Below are 16,937 nucleotides of genomic sequence, written 5' to 3' on the forward strand. Positions count from 1 at the left end.
AAACTTTTAAAGATGGTGCACAGTTTCAGCCATAAGATACATAAGTCCTGGGGATGCAATGTCCAGTCTGGTAACTGTAGTTAGTCATATCCTGTTGTATGTTTGAAAGTCGTTAAGACTGTAGTAGTAGGATCAGAGCCATATTTCCTTCTTAGGAATAAAACCCATTTTTAATTTCAGAAGTGAAAGAAAAAACGCCATAAAAATCCCTGGCAGAAGGGCTTGTAATCTGAATTTTAGCAAACCCTCCAGGTGACTCTGATGCACACTAGAATTTTAAGAGTGATTGGCATAGACAGTGGTTGTGGGACTTGAGGTCAGAGAGTCTGACTCCCATATTCCCAGCTAACTAGTTCTGTGATGTTAAGAGAGTTACTCGCCCCTCCTCGGCTCATAATATCCCTGTGAAGTGCTTTGCCTTGATGTCAGAGTCTCGAGATGCAGTTGGCCGTCCATCAATGTTAGCTCATTTTCAATGGAAGCTGCCCCAGTGGCAGAAAGTGTTGTGCTAGATTCCAGTGTTGGCTAATCCACTTGCTATTGGGGGTATTTTAGGCAAGTCATCCTTAATGAAATTTGTCAACAGCTATTGAACAGCGATTGGATGCCAGGGACTATGCCAAGAGAGCTTTCCATACTTTATCTCATTTAATCCTCCCAACCACCACACAAGAAAGATTCACATGTTATTTCTATTTCCTACTGGAAGAAACAGAAGCTCTGTGTGGGTAACTAACTTGTCCAAGGTTTAAGGACTTGGTGATTGGCAGACCTGGCTTGAAGCTAGCAGTCTGGCTGTGGAGCCCACACTCTTCACTACCAGACGGGACTCAGCATGTGGGACGTCATCATCCACATCCTAAAAAGAAGCAACCACAAAGGGAGCTAACATGTATTCAGCACCTTCTATGGGCTAGGCAGGCTTCCCAGATGGCACAGTCATAAAGAATCTGCCTGCCAATGAAGGAGATGCAAAAGACACAGGTTCAATCCCTGGGTTGCAAACAGCAACCCACTCCAGTAGTCTTGCCTGAATAATGTCATGGATAGAGAAGCCTGGTGGGCTACAGACCATGGGGTTGCAAAGAGTGAGACACGGCTGAAGCGCCTGAGCACAGCACAGCATGTGCTAGGCATTTAGCTAGACACATCGTTTCATTTATCCTCTGTGTCGCCATGAAGTATTATTATATCAGTATTACTCATGAAGCTGTTATGGCAGGATAATACCTCAGGCCACTGTGAAATGGAAAAAGAGTGTCCTCTTAATTACACAGCTCGATACAAATTAGCAGGTGATTGTTATCTGGTTAGTAAAATGATGTGTCCCTAAATTTCCAGAAGAATTCCTATTAACTGGTAAATGCCTCCAGGAATTACTCACATTTGCTCTTTCCACCACTACAACTGAGGTGGCCCAAGAGTCATATCTGGAGCTCAGGCCACCGGGCTTTCTGGACATTTCCACACCAGGTCCTGCCCTGGGCTTCCTTCTCTTACCTCCAATCCCACTCACCACCTCCCTGGCCTTTCCCATCACCCCCTGACAATGAGGTGTCTGGACTTCACCAACTATTTCTGGCCTGGCTACATTCCCGGTGTCCCTTTATACCCTTTATTCTCCTTTATACCCTGGCCACAGCTGCAGCTCTTGTTTTAAGATTTGCTCCTGTGATCATCATTACTTTAAAAGGTAGCTACACTCTCACCTTTTTATGTGAATACAGATGACCTTGGCCTGCCTTCTGTGGCGTTGCCCTGTGTGGCCTTATGAAAGAACTCTGGAGTGGACTTCAGCTGATCTGGATTCTAGTCATGGCTTTTCCAGTCAGTAACTGTTTGACCTTGAGCAAGTCATTTCTCTTTTTTTGAGTCATGGTTTCCCCTTCCAGCTTGTAGATAATGAGACGATACTCCTTAGAAAAGGCCATACGGCCATGTATGTGGAAGTTTCTTATGAATTGAAAAGTACTTTATAGATGTTAGTCATTTCCCTGCTCTCTGATCATCTCCAAAGACGGAATCCTCCTCCTGTGCTCTGGTGCTTAATTCAAGTCTCACACGGGAGTCACCTAAAGAGCTTTTCAAAACTGTCTGTGCCCACCCTGACATAGGCTGATTTAACTGGATCTGGGGTGCAGCCTGGGCATCAGCGGTTTTTAAATCTCCCTGGATGATTCTGATGAGTGGGCAGTGTTGAGAAGAAGTGCTTCATTGGAATAAGGAGAAGACTTGGGATAAATTGACAGAGTCTCGGAGACACCAATCCCTCCCCCTTATTCAAGGTTGGGGTGGTGTGGTCTCCTTCATAGACCTCTCTGCAGCCCAGAGACCCTGAGCACCTTGCTGATGAACCTGACGTTCCTAAATTTCTGGCCAAACCTTCAGCTGGGGCATGGGCTTCCTGTTTGTGAGCATAGCAGGACTTTCTGGAATAGTTTGACCAGGGAAGTCAGCCAACAGCATTTTTACAGATGTTTCATATTTTTAATGAAAACCAGCTCCCTCTCCAAATTGGGACCTGAAGCCTGCTGTACATCAACACTTGAGGTGCTGGCTTATTTGTTCAGTTGCTCATTTGCATCGGACTCTTTGCAACCCCATGGACAGTCGCCCACCAGGCTCCTCTGTCCGTGGGATTTCCCAGGCAAGAATACCGAAGTGGGTTTCCATGCCCTCCTCTACGGGATCTTTCCAGGTCAGGGATTGCATCTGCGTTGGCAGGCAGATTCGTTACCGCTGAGCCACCAGGGAAGCCTGAGGTGCTGGCAGAACACCCAGATTCCTCACACGTCCGAAACATCACCTTTTCTGCCCTCCCACCCCCAGTGACCCACACACCGACACCTACTGCTCCTGACTTCCTATCTCAGCCAGTGACGTCACTGTCATCTGCGTCCCCCAGACTGGAGAAGAGACTCTGTGCTATGTGATAAGTGGAGCTTCTGGATTTTGACAACCTGAGTTCAGATCTTAGTCACTTTGACAAGTGACTTAGCCTCTATGTGCCTCAGTTCCTGTCCCGGGAAAAGTGGATGATAATTCCTGCTTCTAATTTGTCATAATTAAATGAGTCAGTTCCCATAAAATGCAAACTATCTTGCACATGTGAAAAGAACTCAATCATGTCCAACTCTTTGCCAGCCCATGGACTGTAGCCCACCAGGCTCCTCTGTCCGTGGAATTCTCCTGGCCAAAATCCTGGAGTGGGTAGCTGTTCCCTTCTCCAGGGAATCTTCCCAACCCAGAGACTGAACCCAGGTCTCCCGCACTGCAGGTGAATTCTTTACTGTCTGAGCCAGGGAAGCCCAGTGAATGGGCACATAGTAAATGCTCAAAGAATGTGAGGTCATCATGTTTATACCTTCTTCATTTTTTCCCCATATTCAATCAACAACTCAGAACTGTTAGTTCCATCCTTGAAATATTCCTTACATGTTCTTTCCCTTCCCACGTGCTTACTTACATCCACATACCCTCCTCCCTGTCTTCAATCACCGTCTTTAATCTATCCCCCATCATGCCACCAAACCCATCTTACTAAAGGAGAGTTCTGTTTGCATAATTTCCCTGCTTCAAAAAATTGCTGGCTGCCCCTTTCCTGAATGTAGACTAAGTGCTGAACTGCCTCAAATTGCTGCCATGCTTTTCATCTTGGAGGGAAGTCTCCGATCCTTAGCTTGGTTGATCCACAGCCTGCTGGACTGTAGGGTGACCTGAGCTGCTGGCCAGCTTCACATCCAGAAACATGTCCATGCCTCTATCTTGTTTACTATTGCATCACCCCAGGGTGTGGTGGGTTGAAAAGGCTCTGTTTGGTTTTTGCCATGCGGGACTGAACCACATGAGAAAGTACTTTTTGAAGATACATTGGTCATTGATTGTTTTTAAATCCTTTCCCTAAAATGTGAACTAGTTTTTTCCAGTAGTTTTCAGCTACATATTCTCCTTATGAGTTGTAAACGTGCTGGAAAAGCTATTAATACCTTGCAACTAATGGCAAAGCTCTAAGAAGGAAGGGGCTTCCCTGGTGGCTCAGATGGTAAAGAATCTGCCTGCTATGTGGGAGAGCTGAGTTCGATGCCTGGGTTGGGAAGATCCCCTGGAGAAGGGAATGGCAACTCACTCCAGTATTCTTGCCTAGAGAATCCCAAGGACAGAGGAGCCTGGTGGGCTACAGTTCATGGGGTCACAATGAGTCGGACATGACTGAGCAACTACCACTTTCACTTTCTAAAAAGGAAAGGATTGAAACAGCAGGGAATGTTGACTTCTTGTTTCGAACACTGATTGATGCCTTCGAGTGCTCCTTCTCTTAGCAGAGAGGTAATCCTGCAGGCTTACCTGCAGCCTGACAACTTCCTCCCTGTGGAGCATCCCTCAGGTTGAGAATCATGCCGATGGACAGTCCTTTAAATGCTGCCAATGGACTGGGGGCTATGCCAGCCACTCCTTGCTCTGGGAGCTGGAATAAATGGGGTTGTGGAGGATGATTCAGGAGTGTGTATGCAGCCCCCAGATGAACTGGGCTACTTTCACTAGGACTAATTTCTTTTTGAGCAACTATCTGCATAAGAGCCCTGGTTTGGCATCAGCTATAGGATGAACATCGGAGAAGGCAATGGCACCCCACTCCAGTACTCTTGCCTGGAAAATCCCATGAACGGAGGAGCCTGGTGGGCTGCAGTCCATGGAGTCGCTAAGAGCTGGACACAACTGAGCGACTTCACTTTCACTTTTCACTTTCAGGCATTGGAGAAGGAAATGGCAACCCACTCCAGTGTTCTTGCTTGGAGAATCCCAGGGATGGGGGAGCCTGGTGGGCTGCCGTCTATGGGGTCGCAGAGTTGGACACGACTGAAGCGACTTAGCAGCAGCAGCAGCATAGGATGAACATAAGCAAGCCTGTCGTGGTGTACAGGCTTGTACACAAACTGTAACTGTACACAAACATCAGTTAAATTCGACACACATTCCCTAAGATGGGTAAAAGTAGTAGTGAGCTGAAGTGCTTTGGATGAAAAATGAATCCTAAGTGAACCTTGCCCTTTTCTGTAACTGGAATGTGCGGTAGGTTCAGACTTGCCTTCTCACTATTGCAGTTACAGTTAATCCACCTTCAAAGATGACTTTGGGAAGGGCAATTTGTTGTAGCTGTTCATGGAGAAGTAGCCCAGAGGCAAATTCTTCTCATTCCTATACTCTCTTAGTGACCTCTAGTGTCCAAATTGGGAAATAGCCCTGTCTAAGGGGAGCGTAACCTGGCACCTGCAGAGTGTACTCTCATGGTTGAGAAACAAACGAAAGTCTTGCCATCTGTCAAATTATGAGGCCTGTCTCATATCTCTAAATTTCAGTTTCCTCATCTGTAAAATGAGAATGGTAGTACTACAACATCACTGTTCTTGGCAGGATTAAATGGGATACTGTAATACATGGAAATTTCTCTCTATGAATAAACAGCTCATCAGGACTTCCCTGGTAGTCCAGTGGTTAAGAATCAGCATTCCAGCGCAGGGGACATGAGTTCAATCCCTGGTCAGGGAACTAAAACCCCACATGCTGCCGGCAAGAGCCCCCAAGCCACAACTACTGAGCCTGTGTGCCCTAGAGCCTGTGCTCTGCCAGCAACTAGAGAAAAGCCAGACACCAAAATGACCCAAGCACAGCCAAAAGAAAAGCAAAAACAGTTCCCCAAAATACATCATAATTATAACTCTTGGCCGTAAACTTTCTCATCCTAATAAGAGTGGGAAAGACTTATTTATAGCACTAATCACTTTGCATTATAGCAATTGTTTTGCGTCATTTCTTTGCTGGATTATGAACCACAAGGTAAGAATCAATATCTCAAAACATCTTATAGAATCTAGTCCATGGCTGGAGCTCAGGAAATTGTTGTTGAATGGATCCTCAATAAAAACTTATTTTCTCCAGTCTTAAAATTATTGTGCACTATAATATAAATTCAGTGTTTCCAAACATCCAAACAGGGCATATAGATTCTAAGGGCTCTACATTACTGCACCATTTGACAACTTCACCTTGTCCTGAAATACTCTGACCCTGGACTCCACCTTGGAGTATCCAATCAAAGGTAGGAAAAGCATCTTTTGCGTGATTAAGTTTGGAATGGGGACTCTTGAGCTCTGAATCACTGAGGAATCTGAAAATGAGCATGAATCCCTAGGGTTGATGCAGGGGAACTTGGCGATGCAATAGAGACTTTTGGAAGTCAGGACCAAAAGACCACCCAGGCTGCCTCTCTCGAAGATAAAATGAGGGTGATGGTCCTAACCTGAAGCACCTGGAGCGCACGTGAAAGGTCAGCCCCAATTAACAAGCGCCCAGATGAATTCCATTATACAAATATCTTTGTGTCTGTAAATGTCATCTTGAGTGGCCATGGGGCAGACTTCAGAGAGAACAAATAGTAACTGTTAGGAACATGAATATTTTCTTTATCCAAAAGTGATTCTTCTAATATCACAAGTCCAGAAACCCAAAACCCAGAAGAGGAGATAAATGACACAAATAGATTCGTTTTAAGCACAATAAATATGCAGAAATGTCCACTGTGTTTTCAGTTTTAACAACCTAAATTTGGAAGAGACACGTGCTTATTCTGAGTTGTACAGCCCCTTCTCAAGATGGGGAAGCTGAATTTGGCATTGAGAACTGATTAGACGCTGTTAATTGCAGATTTATAGAGCACACCATCTGTTCTTTGTTTATAGCCTCAAACAATGTAAGGAAGATAGAACCTGTGAAACCTAAACATCTTTGAAATCAACAACCTCACAGGGGAACCTCAGTAGGTCAAATGAAACTGCTGGGCTTTGGTGCCTTTTCCATATTGGCAGATAACCAAATCTGGGGGCCATGAAATGACCGTGAAGAGCTTCTGGAGGGCACTTAGTCCCTACATCATCACAATCCTTGCTGTCCATCCAAGGAGAAAAGAGCTGGGGCGTGTATGTGAAGGGCTGGGATCACTTTGAGGCAAACAATGAGGCCATCCTGAGATCTTATTCTTTAATGAAGTGTTAGTTGCTCAGTTGTGTCCAACTCTTTGTGACCCCATGGAGCCCGCCAGGCTCTTCTGTCCATGGAATTTTCCAGGCAAGAGCACTGGAGTGGGTTACCATTCCGTTCTCCAGGGAATCTTCCTGACCCAGGGACTGAACCTAGGTCTCCTCGTTGCAGGCAAATTCTTTACAGTCTGAGCCACCAGGAAAGCCCATTCTTTAAATAGTATCAAAAATAAAATACCTACCAACTACAACACATCACCTGTTTGGGCAGTCACAATAGATGTAAGATGCTGATAAAGTTCATTGTTTTACAATGTTTTAGGTGCTGGGAGTAAAGAAGTGAATATGGTTCAGGTACATTCTGTGTATGTGGTGCTTGTAATTCTGGGAGGAGGCAGACAATATACCAATAAATGAGATAATTTCAGATAATAGTTTTAAAAATATAACAATGTAATGGAGTAGAAAATGACAGTAGGTGAGGATGAAAGGCTGTATATTTATTTTTATAGTGAAAATATTTTAAGAAAGACAAAAGTAGAGTACAATGAATACTAGTACATTCCCCAGATTTAACGATTATCAGTTTTTCCCACATTTATTTCATCTGGCATTTTCTGATTTTCTTTCATTTTTCCCTTCTTTTTTCTCCTTTTTTTCTGAAATATTTAAAAATAAATTCCAGATTTCATTGACGTCACCCCTACATTCTTCAGTATGCATCTGTAATAATTAAGGGCTAGGTAAGGTTTTTTTTTTAACTTTTGTTGAAATAAGTTTGTAATTCATAAAAATTGTATAAATTATAAACATATGAGAGTACAACATAACCTGACATTTTAATAATAGTTATATAAATTATATATACTATTATAAAGCTATAAATTGTTAAATAATTAACATTATAAAACAACATTAAAAATGAAATTATGTAATAGCTATAACCTAGTCACCCAAACTTAGTAACTGTTTGAATTTAGGTGCTCTTTTTTAAAAAAATGGAGATGTGAGTTTTCTTATTTCTCTATTAAACAGTTTATTTATTTTTGTACTTTTTAATTTTTTTGGCCTCGCCACGCAGCATTCAGGATCTTAATTCCCAGACCAGGGATCTAAGCTGTGCCCTCAGCAGTGGAAGCGTAGAGTCAGCCACTGGACCACCAGGGAAGTCCCTAGATGCTTTTTCTTCCATCTTTTAAAAAATATTTTTTTAACAATATAACATACTGTTGAAAAGTACACTTTATCATAAGGTTATAGTTTGCTGAAGAGTCCTTAAATAACACATCTGTGTAACTACTACTCTGGCACTTCAGGGTTTTTCTTTTGCAATTTATTTATTAAAGAAATATCTCATTGTTTTATAGTTTCCCACATACCAGACCTATTCAATCTTTCTTCTATTTCTATCTGTTCTCTAAGATGGTCATTAGATCCAGACTCTAGACCAGGGTCAAATCAGCAATGGTGCTGAGCCGTAATGGAGCCTGGGGCAAAGGAGAAACCAGTCATTCTGATTCTGTCTTTATTTAAACTATTTTGTTCCTAATTATTTTGCATTAATTTCTATTTTTAAAAACCTGCATTAAAATGTTGTTTATCTTGATCACTGACTTTTTTGGCATCCCCTAGTATCAGCTCTGGCTAAAGGATTGGTTGGTCTCAGGCTCAATTTTTTGTCAAAAATACCTCATAGCTGACTGTGCATCATGTTAAAAGTGACTTGCTTGCTGTCTGGCTGTCTCTCTCTTTGTTATGTTAAAAATGATCAGTGGAGCATAATAACTCTAACCACAACTGTTCCGTATTGCACCGGAAATCCTGGCAAGTAATAGACAACCTATAAAAGTCATTGGAAAGGTAGAAATAAGACTGTTCCGGATCACAGATGACGTTATTGTTTATGTAGAAAATCCCAAGGAATCTATAAAAAACACTTCTAGAACTAAGTGTATTTAGCAAGATCAAGGTCAACTCACAAAATCAACCATTTTTCTATACCTACAAATGAACAATTGGAAACTGAAATTCAAAGCGTTCAAGAGGTTTTCGAAATTTCAAGAACATTAACATCTATAATAGCATCCAAAAGAATATGATATACTCAGCTATACCTCTAACAAAACATGTGCAGGGTCTATATGGTAAAAACCACAAAACACTGATGAAAGAAATCAAAGAAAACCTTAATAAATGGGAAGACATATCCTGTTCATGTATTAGAAGGTTCGTTATAGCTAAAATGTCAAACTCAACCAATGGATCCATAAATTTAAGACCATCTTAAACAAATCCCAGTATGATTATTTATAGATATAGACAAGCTGTTTATAAAATTTATATGTGAATGTAGAAGCATGTAGGTGCCCTAGAATACCCAAAACAAAGTTGAAGAAGTTGAGACTCATACTACATGATTTTAATATTATCATATTAAAATATATATTAATATGTTTAATATATATAATATAATATAATTTAATTAATTTAATTAATATTATAGTATATTATAAAATATAATATATATGATTATATATCGTTTAATATATATTATATAATTTAATCACCACAGATGGTGATTGCAGCCATGAAATTAAAAGATGCTTACTCCTTGAAAGGAAAGTTATGACCAACCTAGATAGCATATTCAAAAGCAGAGACATTACTTTGCCAACAAAGGTCTGTCTATTCAAGGCTATGGTTTTTCCAGTGGTCATGTATGAATGTGAAAGTTGGACTGTGAAGAAAGCTGAGCGTCGAAGAATTGATGCTTTTGAACTGTGGTGTTGGAGAAGACTCTTGAGAGTTCCTTGGACTGCAAGGAGATCCAACCAGTCCATCCTAAAGGAGATCAGCCCTGTGTGTTCATTGGAAGGACTGATACTAAAGCTGAAACTCCGATACTTTGGCCACCTCATGCGAAGAGTTGACTCATTGGAAAAGACTCTGATGCTGGGAGGGATCAGGGGCAGGAGGAGAAGGGGACGATGGAGGATGAGATGGCTGGATGGCATCACTAACTCGATGGACATGAGTTTGAGTGAACTCCAGGAGTTGGTGATGGACAGGGAGGCCTGGCGTGCTGCGGTTCATGGGGTCGCAAAGAGTCGGACACGACTGAGTGACTGAACTGAACTGAATATATATATATATTTAATTAATATATATATAATAAAATTACAGTGATCAGAACACCTTGGTATTGACTAAAAGTGAAACAATAGAGACTTCAAAAATAGATTCATAAAATATGGTCAATTTTAAAGAGTTTTATTGAGGTACAATTGACATAACAAATTGCACATACTTAAAATGTACAATTTGATAAATCTGACATACATATTCATCTGTAACACCATCACATCTATCAAGATAATGATCATATCTCTTATCTCCAAAGGTTGCGTTATGTCTTTTCCTCTCCACCTCCCCATCTTATCTCCTGGCAATCACCAATATGCTTTCTGCCATTTACGTTTGCTTACAGTTCTCAAAATTTTATATCAATGGAATCATACAGAATGTACTTTTTTGTCTTGCTTCTTGAATGAGATATAATCACTTTGAGAATCATCCATGTTGTAGCATCTATCAATAGTTCATTCTTTTTATTGCTATGCAGTATCCCGTCGTAACCATGCTTATCCATTCTCTTGTTCACGGGCATTCAGGGTTTACCTAGTCTCCTTGTTAGGGATAAAGATGCTAAGAACATCCTGTATGAGTGTTTGTATGGAAATATGCTTTTATTTCTCTTGAGTAAATATCTCGGAGTATAATGGCTGGATTATATGGGAACTGTGTGTTTAACTTTCAAAGAAACTAACAAACTGTTTTCCTAAGTTGTTATACCATTTTACATTTCTACCAGCAGAGTTTCAGCTCTGTGACACTCTTGGTAGCCTAAAAAGTGCATGGTGATTATTTGTTGTGGTTTTAATCTGAATGTTCCTAACATGGAGAATTGGAGAAGGCAATGGCAACCCACTCCAGTACTCTTGCCTGGAAACTCCCATGGACGGAGGAGCCTGGTGGGCTGCAGTCCATGGGGTCCCGGAGAGTCGGACACGACTGAGCGACTTCACTTTCACTTTTCACCTTCATGCATTGAAAAAGGAAATGGCAACCCACTCCAGTGTTCTTGCCTGGAAAATCCCAGGGATGGGGGAGCCTGGTGGGCTGCCATCTATGGGGTTGCACAGAGTCGGACATGACTGAAGTGACTTAGCAGCAGCAGCAGCAGCAGCAGCAACATGGAAATTGAATGTCTTTTCACATGCTTATTTACCATCTGTATATCTTCTTTTGTGAAGTGTCTGTTCACAGTTTGAAAGCAATTCAATAGATGTCTATCAACATATAGTGCTAGAGCAACTGGATATTCATATGTAAATTTGAGCTTCAACTATACCTCAAATTATATACAAATATTACTGAAAATGCATCATAAATCTAAACATAAAATTTTAAAAGTTATGAAACTCTTAGATTCAAAATATATGAGAAAATATTTGGATTCTTGGATCACAAAAGATCCTTAAAAAAATTGAGCTTATTTTATTAAAGGGGCTTCCCTGGTGGCTCAGACAGTAAAAAAATCTGCCTGCAATATGGAAGACCCAGGTTCAATCCCTGGGTCAGGAAGATCCCCTGGAGAAGGAAATGGCAACCCACTCCAGTATTCTTGCTTGGAAAATCCCATGGACAGAGGAGCGTGGAGGGCTACAGTCCATGGGGTCACAAAGAGTTGGACATGACTGAGCAACTAACACCTTCACTTTTCAGTGAATTAAAAACTTTTGTTCTACAAAAGACACTGTTAAGGGAATGAAAAGATAAGCCATAGACTGGCATCCAGAGTATATAAAGAACTTTCAAAACTCAACAATAAGTAAGCCAACAACCCCATTTTTTAAACAGACCAAAGAATTGAACATGTACTTCACCAAAGAAGATATACAGATGGCAAGTAAATACACGAACAGATACTCACGTCAGTCGTCATCACGAAAATGTAGATTAAAAATCACAGTGATATACCATTAAATACCTATTAGAACAACTAATATAAAAATTCTGATAATACAGAATGTCCACAAGGATGTGGAACAAGTGGAACTCTCATACATGGCTGGTGAGAATGCAATATGATACAGGACAGGCCCTCTAGATAATAGTTTGGTATTTTCTTATAAAGATAAAAATATACTTAAAAACATATACTTTACCTGTTGACTGAGCCATCTCCTCTGTAGGTGCTCATTTATTACAGAGAAGTGAAAACTTACATGCACACAAAAACCTGTGTATTAATTTTTAACAGCAGCCTTAATAGCAGCATTATTCATAATTTTCCCAAACTGGAAATGACTCAAATATTCTCCTGTGAGTAAATGGATTGGGGAAAAAAATGGTGATATATCCACAAATAGAAATATATTTGTGGATATATAGAAATATATGTAGAATATAGAAATATATCCACTACTCAGCCAGAAAAAAGAAGGAATGGGCTATTGCTACCACACAGCAACTTGCATAACTCTCAAATGCATTATTCTAGGTGAAAGAAATCAGCCTCAAAAGATAATATACTGTATGACACCCTTCATATCACAGTCTGGAAAAGGCAAAATGGTAAGAACAGATGAATGGTTGCCACAGGGAGGGGCCAGAAACTGACCATAGGAGGGCAGCATGAGGGAATTCTTTTGGGTGAACATGTTGTTTTATATCCTGTTTATGGCAGTGATGACAAAAATCTATGCATGTATAAAACCTCATAGGACTGAACAACGACAAAAATGGGGTTTACTGTATGTAAATTTTTTTAAAAGTAATGAAAATGGTTGATGAGTGGTTTCAGGAGTATATGCCACCTAATCCATCCTTAGCTGGCTAGCTGTGCTAGGCTCAGTCACGTCCAGCTCTTTGTGATCCTACGGACTGCAGCTCTCCAGGCTCCTCTGCCCGTGGGATTCTCCAGGCAAGAACACTGAGGGGGTTGCCATGCCCTTCTCCCGGGGGATCTTCCCCACCCGGGGATGAACGTGCGTCTCCTGCAGTAGCAGGCAGATTCTTTACCCCCTGGGAAGCCCACCCTTATCAGTCCCCCAAACCTGAAGCCACCGAGGCCAGTGTGGCTGGAGCTAAGGACTGGGAGGAGATACAGTGAATTCAGACAGAAGGGCAGGGCGAGCCATAGAGAGTCGGAAAGGAATCTGTTCGTGCTGCTATGTGGAAAATAAATCTGTAACAGTGAATTATGGGAAAAGGGATTTTTCATTACAAAAAAAGATGGATTAAAGAGAAATGTTATCATAGCTTGAGAAGAGAGGTCCAAATAATTGGAACATTGAACTGGGACTGAGGACTGGGAGGGACAAAAAACAGTCTGCATTTAAAATGCGGTTTTGTCTTGCGGTGAGAGAGAATTTCCATGTCTGGCTAACTCTGAGGATAAAGGGTCAGGGCTCCTTTAAATGTGTTTTCTTGGCTTTCTGTCTCAGAATAAACAAACGTGGTGTCTCCAAGCTTTCTTGAGGGTCCCAGGTACAGGGTGATCCAACCCAGACCAGAGGAGCCTTACAGCCAGTTTACAGTGTGGGTCCTGTTGCTATAAACACACCACTCAGGAGGCCCGGGCAAGTTTGAACACCTACTGGTTTCAATGTCATCCTGACTCCCCCTGGATAAGGGAGGCTCAACCGTGGAGCACAGAGCATCACAGGAAGGGCCTGCACCTCTGACCTCAGAAAGCACTGGAAAATGAGACTATTGGAAGGCCCATGAGTCACCACTTCAGTGTCTTCTCGTTTAATCCAGAAAAGAGATGATGCTTAAGCACCAGTAGAAGTGTCTATTTGCTGGACCCTGTGGCTGATAGCAAAAATGCCAACTCAAATACCAACAAAATGGCTATACAGATATTAATCCTGTGGGAGAGAGACAGAGAGAGAAAGAGAGCGGGAGAGAGAGAGAGAGGAGAGAGAAAGAGAGAGAGGAGAGAGAGAGGCTTAAGCCTGCACATCACAGATTCCTTCCTTTTTGTCTCCCCCATGTAGCCAATGCCCATTCAAAGGGGGCATTTCATTTAGTCCCTGAGTTGTTTCTGTACCTCTTTCCCGCTTTGTTTCTGCTCTTCAAAGCCCTGGTCACCTTGGTCATGAGCGAAAGTCTCCTCTTGGAATCACTTAGCATGAGGACTGCAGCCAAGCTCCGTGGCTCAATTTCAAGTTCCCTTTTAAATGGAACCATTGGACACACTTTGCCCATGAGATCCTAGTCACTGAGTTTACTGAAAACAAAGTGGAGTCTCTGACTCAGGGATTTAATTCTCCGCCTACACAAACATTGGTAATCACTCTGCTAAAAACAAAATAAGGTAAAAATAGACTTTAAAAAAATGAAAATAAAAATTTCCTTTAATTAGCACCAGAAAACCCAGTGCAGGAGTCTTGGTTGGTGAGTTCCCCAGAACATCTAACACATTGACTTTCAATGTGTTCATCAGAGTCAGTGTTAAAGTGGAAACAGGACCAAGATACATCTAAGAAAACAGCGAACAAAAATAAGACTTGGGGACTTACCTGATGGTCCAATGGCTAAGACTCTGGGCTCCCAATGCAGGGGTCCCCCGGGACTGGATTCCTTAGTCAGGGAACTAGATCCCGAATGCAGCAATTAAAAAAAAAAATCCTGCATGCCTCAAAGAAAATCAAAGACCCCACATGCCACCACCAAGACCTGGCACAACCGAATAAATAAATTAATCAAAAACAAAACAAAAAATACAAGACCTGATCTGGAAGTCAGGAGAGGTGGGCTCTAGACACAGATCTCAGATGTCAGTGACCCTTGCCCCCCCCAGGCTTCTCAGTTTCCTCTTATGGAAAATTAAGAAGTAGAACTTGATCTGTATCTCCAAAAATTCCTATACCGGCTTGGTGGTGGTTTAGTTGCTCAGTCGTGTCCAACTCTTGCAATCCCCGTGGACTGAAGCCCGCCAGGCTCCTTTGTCCATGGGATTCTCCAGGCAAGAATATTGGAGTGGGTAGCTATGTCCTTCTCCAGCGGATCTTCCCAACCCAGAAACTGAACTCCGGTCTCCTGCATTGCAAGCAGATTCTTTACCGACTAAGATATGAAGGAAGCCCCATATCTGCTTAGATGCTCAAATGTTTATTTTGGTCTTAAATTGTTGACCTCCTACTCACCATATATATCCTTGTATCTATGGGAAGTCTCTTGCTGACTGTCCTGCTGTTAAATCAAAACAATCAAGTTAAAAATCACACCTCTGGATCAGCCCTCTCAGTCAACCATCCTTCTCTCCCCCTTTTATCTCAGTGATGAAGGAATTTATGGTACACGCTAAATGATAGCTCTCCTTCCCTTCTTAAGTGTTCCCTTCCTCCCTCTATATTTGGGAGAGAAGTAAGGGTTGTTTACCTTGTCCCATGTCTGAGTTTCCCTGCCCTCTGTCCCTCTGAGTCTGGCTCTCTTCCTGGCTCTGGGTTCTGTGTGGGTCACGACTCAGGTCAGTACTCACCCCCAACATCCTGTTGCTTACTGAATAATGGTCTACCTGCAGGGAAAGGCATAGAAACGTGTCTCTTCTCTCTCCACAACATTATCACACAATCACAAATAAATAGATGTTTCAGAATTCCCTGTTGGCTCAGATGGTAAAGAATCTGCCTGCAATGCATCAGACCTGGATTAGATCCCTGGGTTGGGAAGATCCTCTGGAGGAGGGAATGGTAACCCACTTCAGTATTCTTGTCTGAGAAATCCCACGGACAGAGAAGCCTGGAGGCTACAGTCCATGGGGTCACAGAGTTGGACACGACTGAGCGACGAACACTTTCACACTTTCAGGCTTTACTAAAAGTTGTAAGAATTAAAGTTACAACAAATTAGACAGAATTTTAAGCAGCCATTAATACCATTTTTTCCTGGGAAAACATCCAAGAAATTAAGTGTTTTACAGGAGGAAATTCTTTTGGTGGGGGCTCTCCAGAACCTGATTTTGCTCCTTTGATCTTAGATCTGCCTTCCTTTTGGAGAGGCAGTTTCCTCTTCAAAACATCTCGGCTCTGGGGTGTGCATCCCTTCCCATGTTTAAGAAATACCACCTCTCACCCACAGGCACTGGTCTGACACAGGGATCTCCACCAACCCCCATGCAACTCCCCAGGAGTTCATTAAGCCAAGGCTTAGTTATTCCATCCAGAATGGCCCAGCCAAGTCATACAGGATGCACTTGGACCCTCCAAGTCCTTCAGAGTCAGACAAGCTGTGGGGGATGTGGAGACACCATGAGTGAGTGAGTGAAACTCACTCAGTTGTGTCCGACTCTTTGCGACTCCATGGACTATACAGTCCATGGGATTCTCCAGGCCAGAATACTGGAGTGGGTAGCCCTTTCCTTCTCCAGGGGACCTTCCCAACCCTGGGATCAAACCCAGGTCTCCCGCATTTCTGGCAGATTCTTTACCAGCTGAGCCACAAGGGAAGCCCAGTTCCTAGGATAGCATAGAGTACCTGTAGACCCTTAAGGAGAAAAGAAACACTTTCCCCCTAACTTCCTGTACTTTGCAAGGCTGCCCCCTTGAAATTTCACTTAGCATTCTTTTGGTGACCAGAATATACTTCCATGCTTAACGCTTTCTCCACCCTTTCTTCTTTCCAACTGTACTCCCTTAGTCTGGCTAAGAATAAGAAAAGGGGCTGACTGGTCATATACTTTTTATTAGTAGCTTGTGGGGCTTCTCAAAGACCACCCCCTCTGGAGACCTGGAACATATTCCTTGTAATGTGAGAGACAGATGAAATTCTTAGCTGATGGGCCCCTGCTGCTCTCAATTCCTGTATGAAAGGGGGTAGTGAGGAAAGCATGTG

Source organism: Oryx dammah, unplaced genomic scaffold (assembly GCF_014754425.2).
Source record: "Oryx dammah isolate SB20612 unplaced genomic scaffold, SCBI_Odam_1.1 HiC_scaffold_11209, whole genome shotgun sequence".
Taxonomy (NCBI): Eukaryota; Metazoa; Chordata; class Mammalia; order Artiodactyla; family Bovidae; genus Oryx; species Oryx dammah.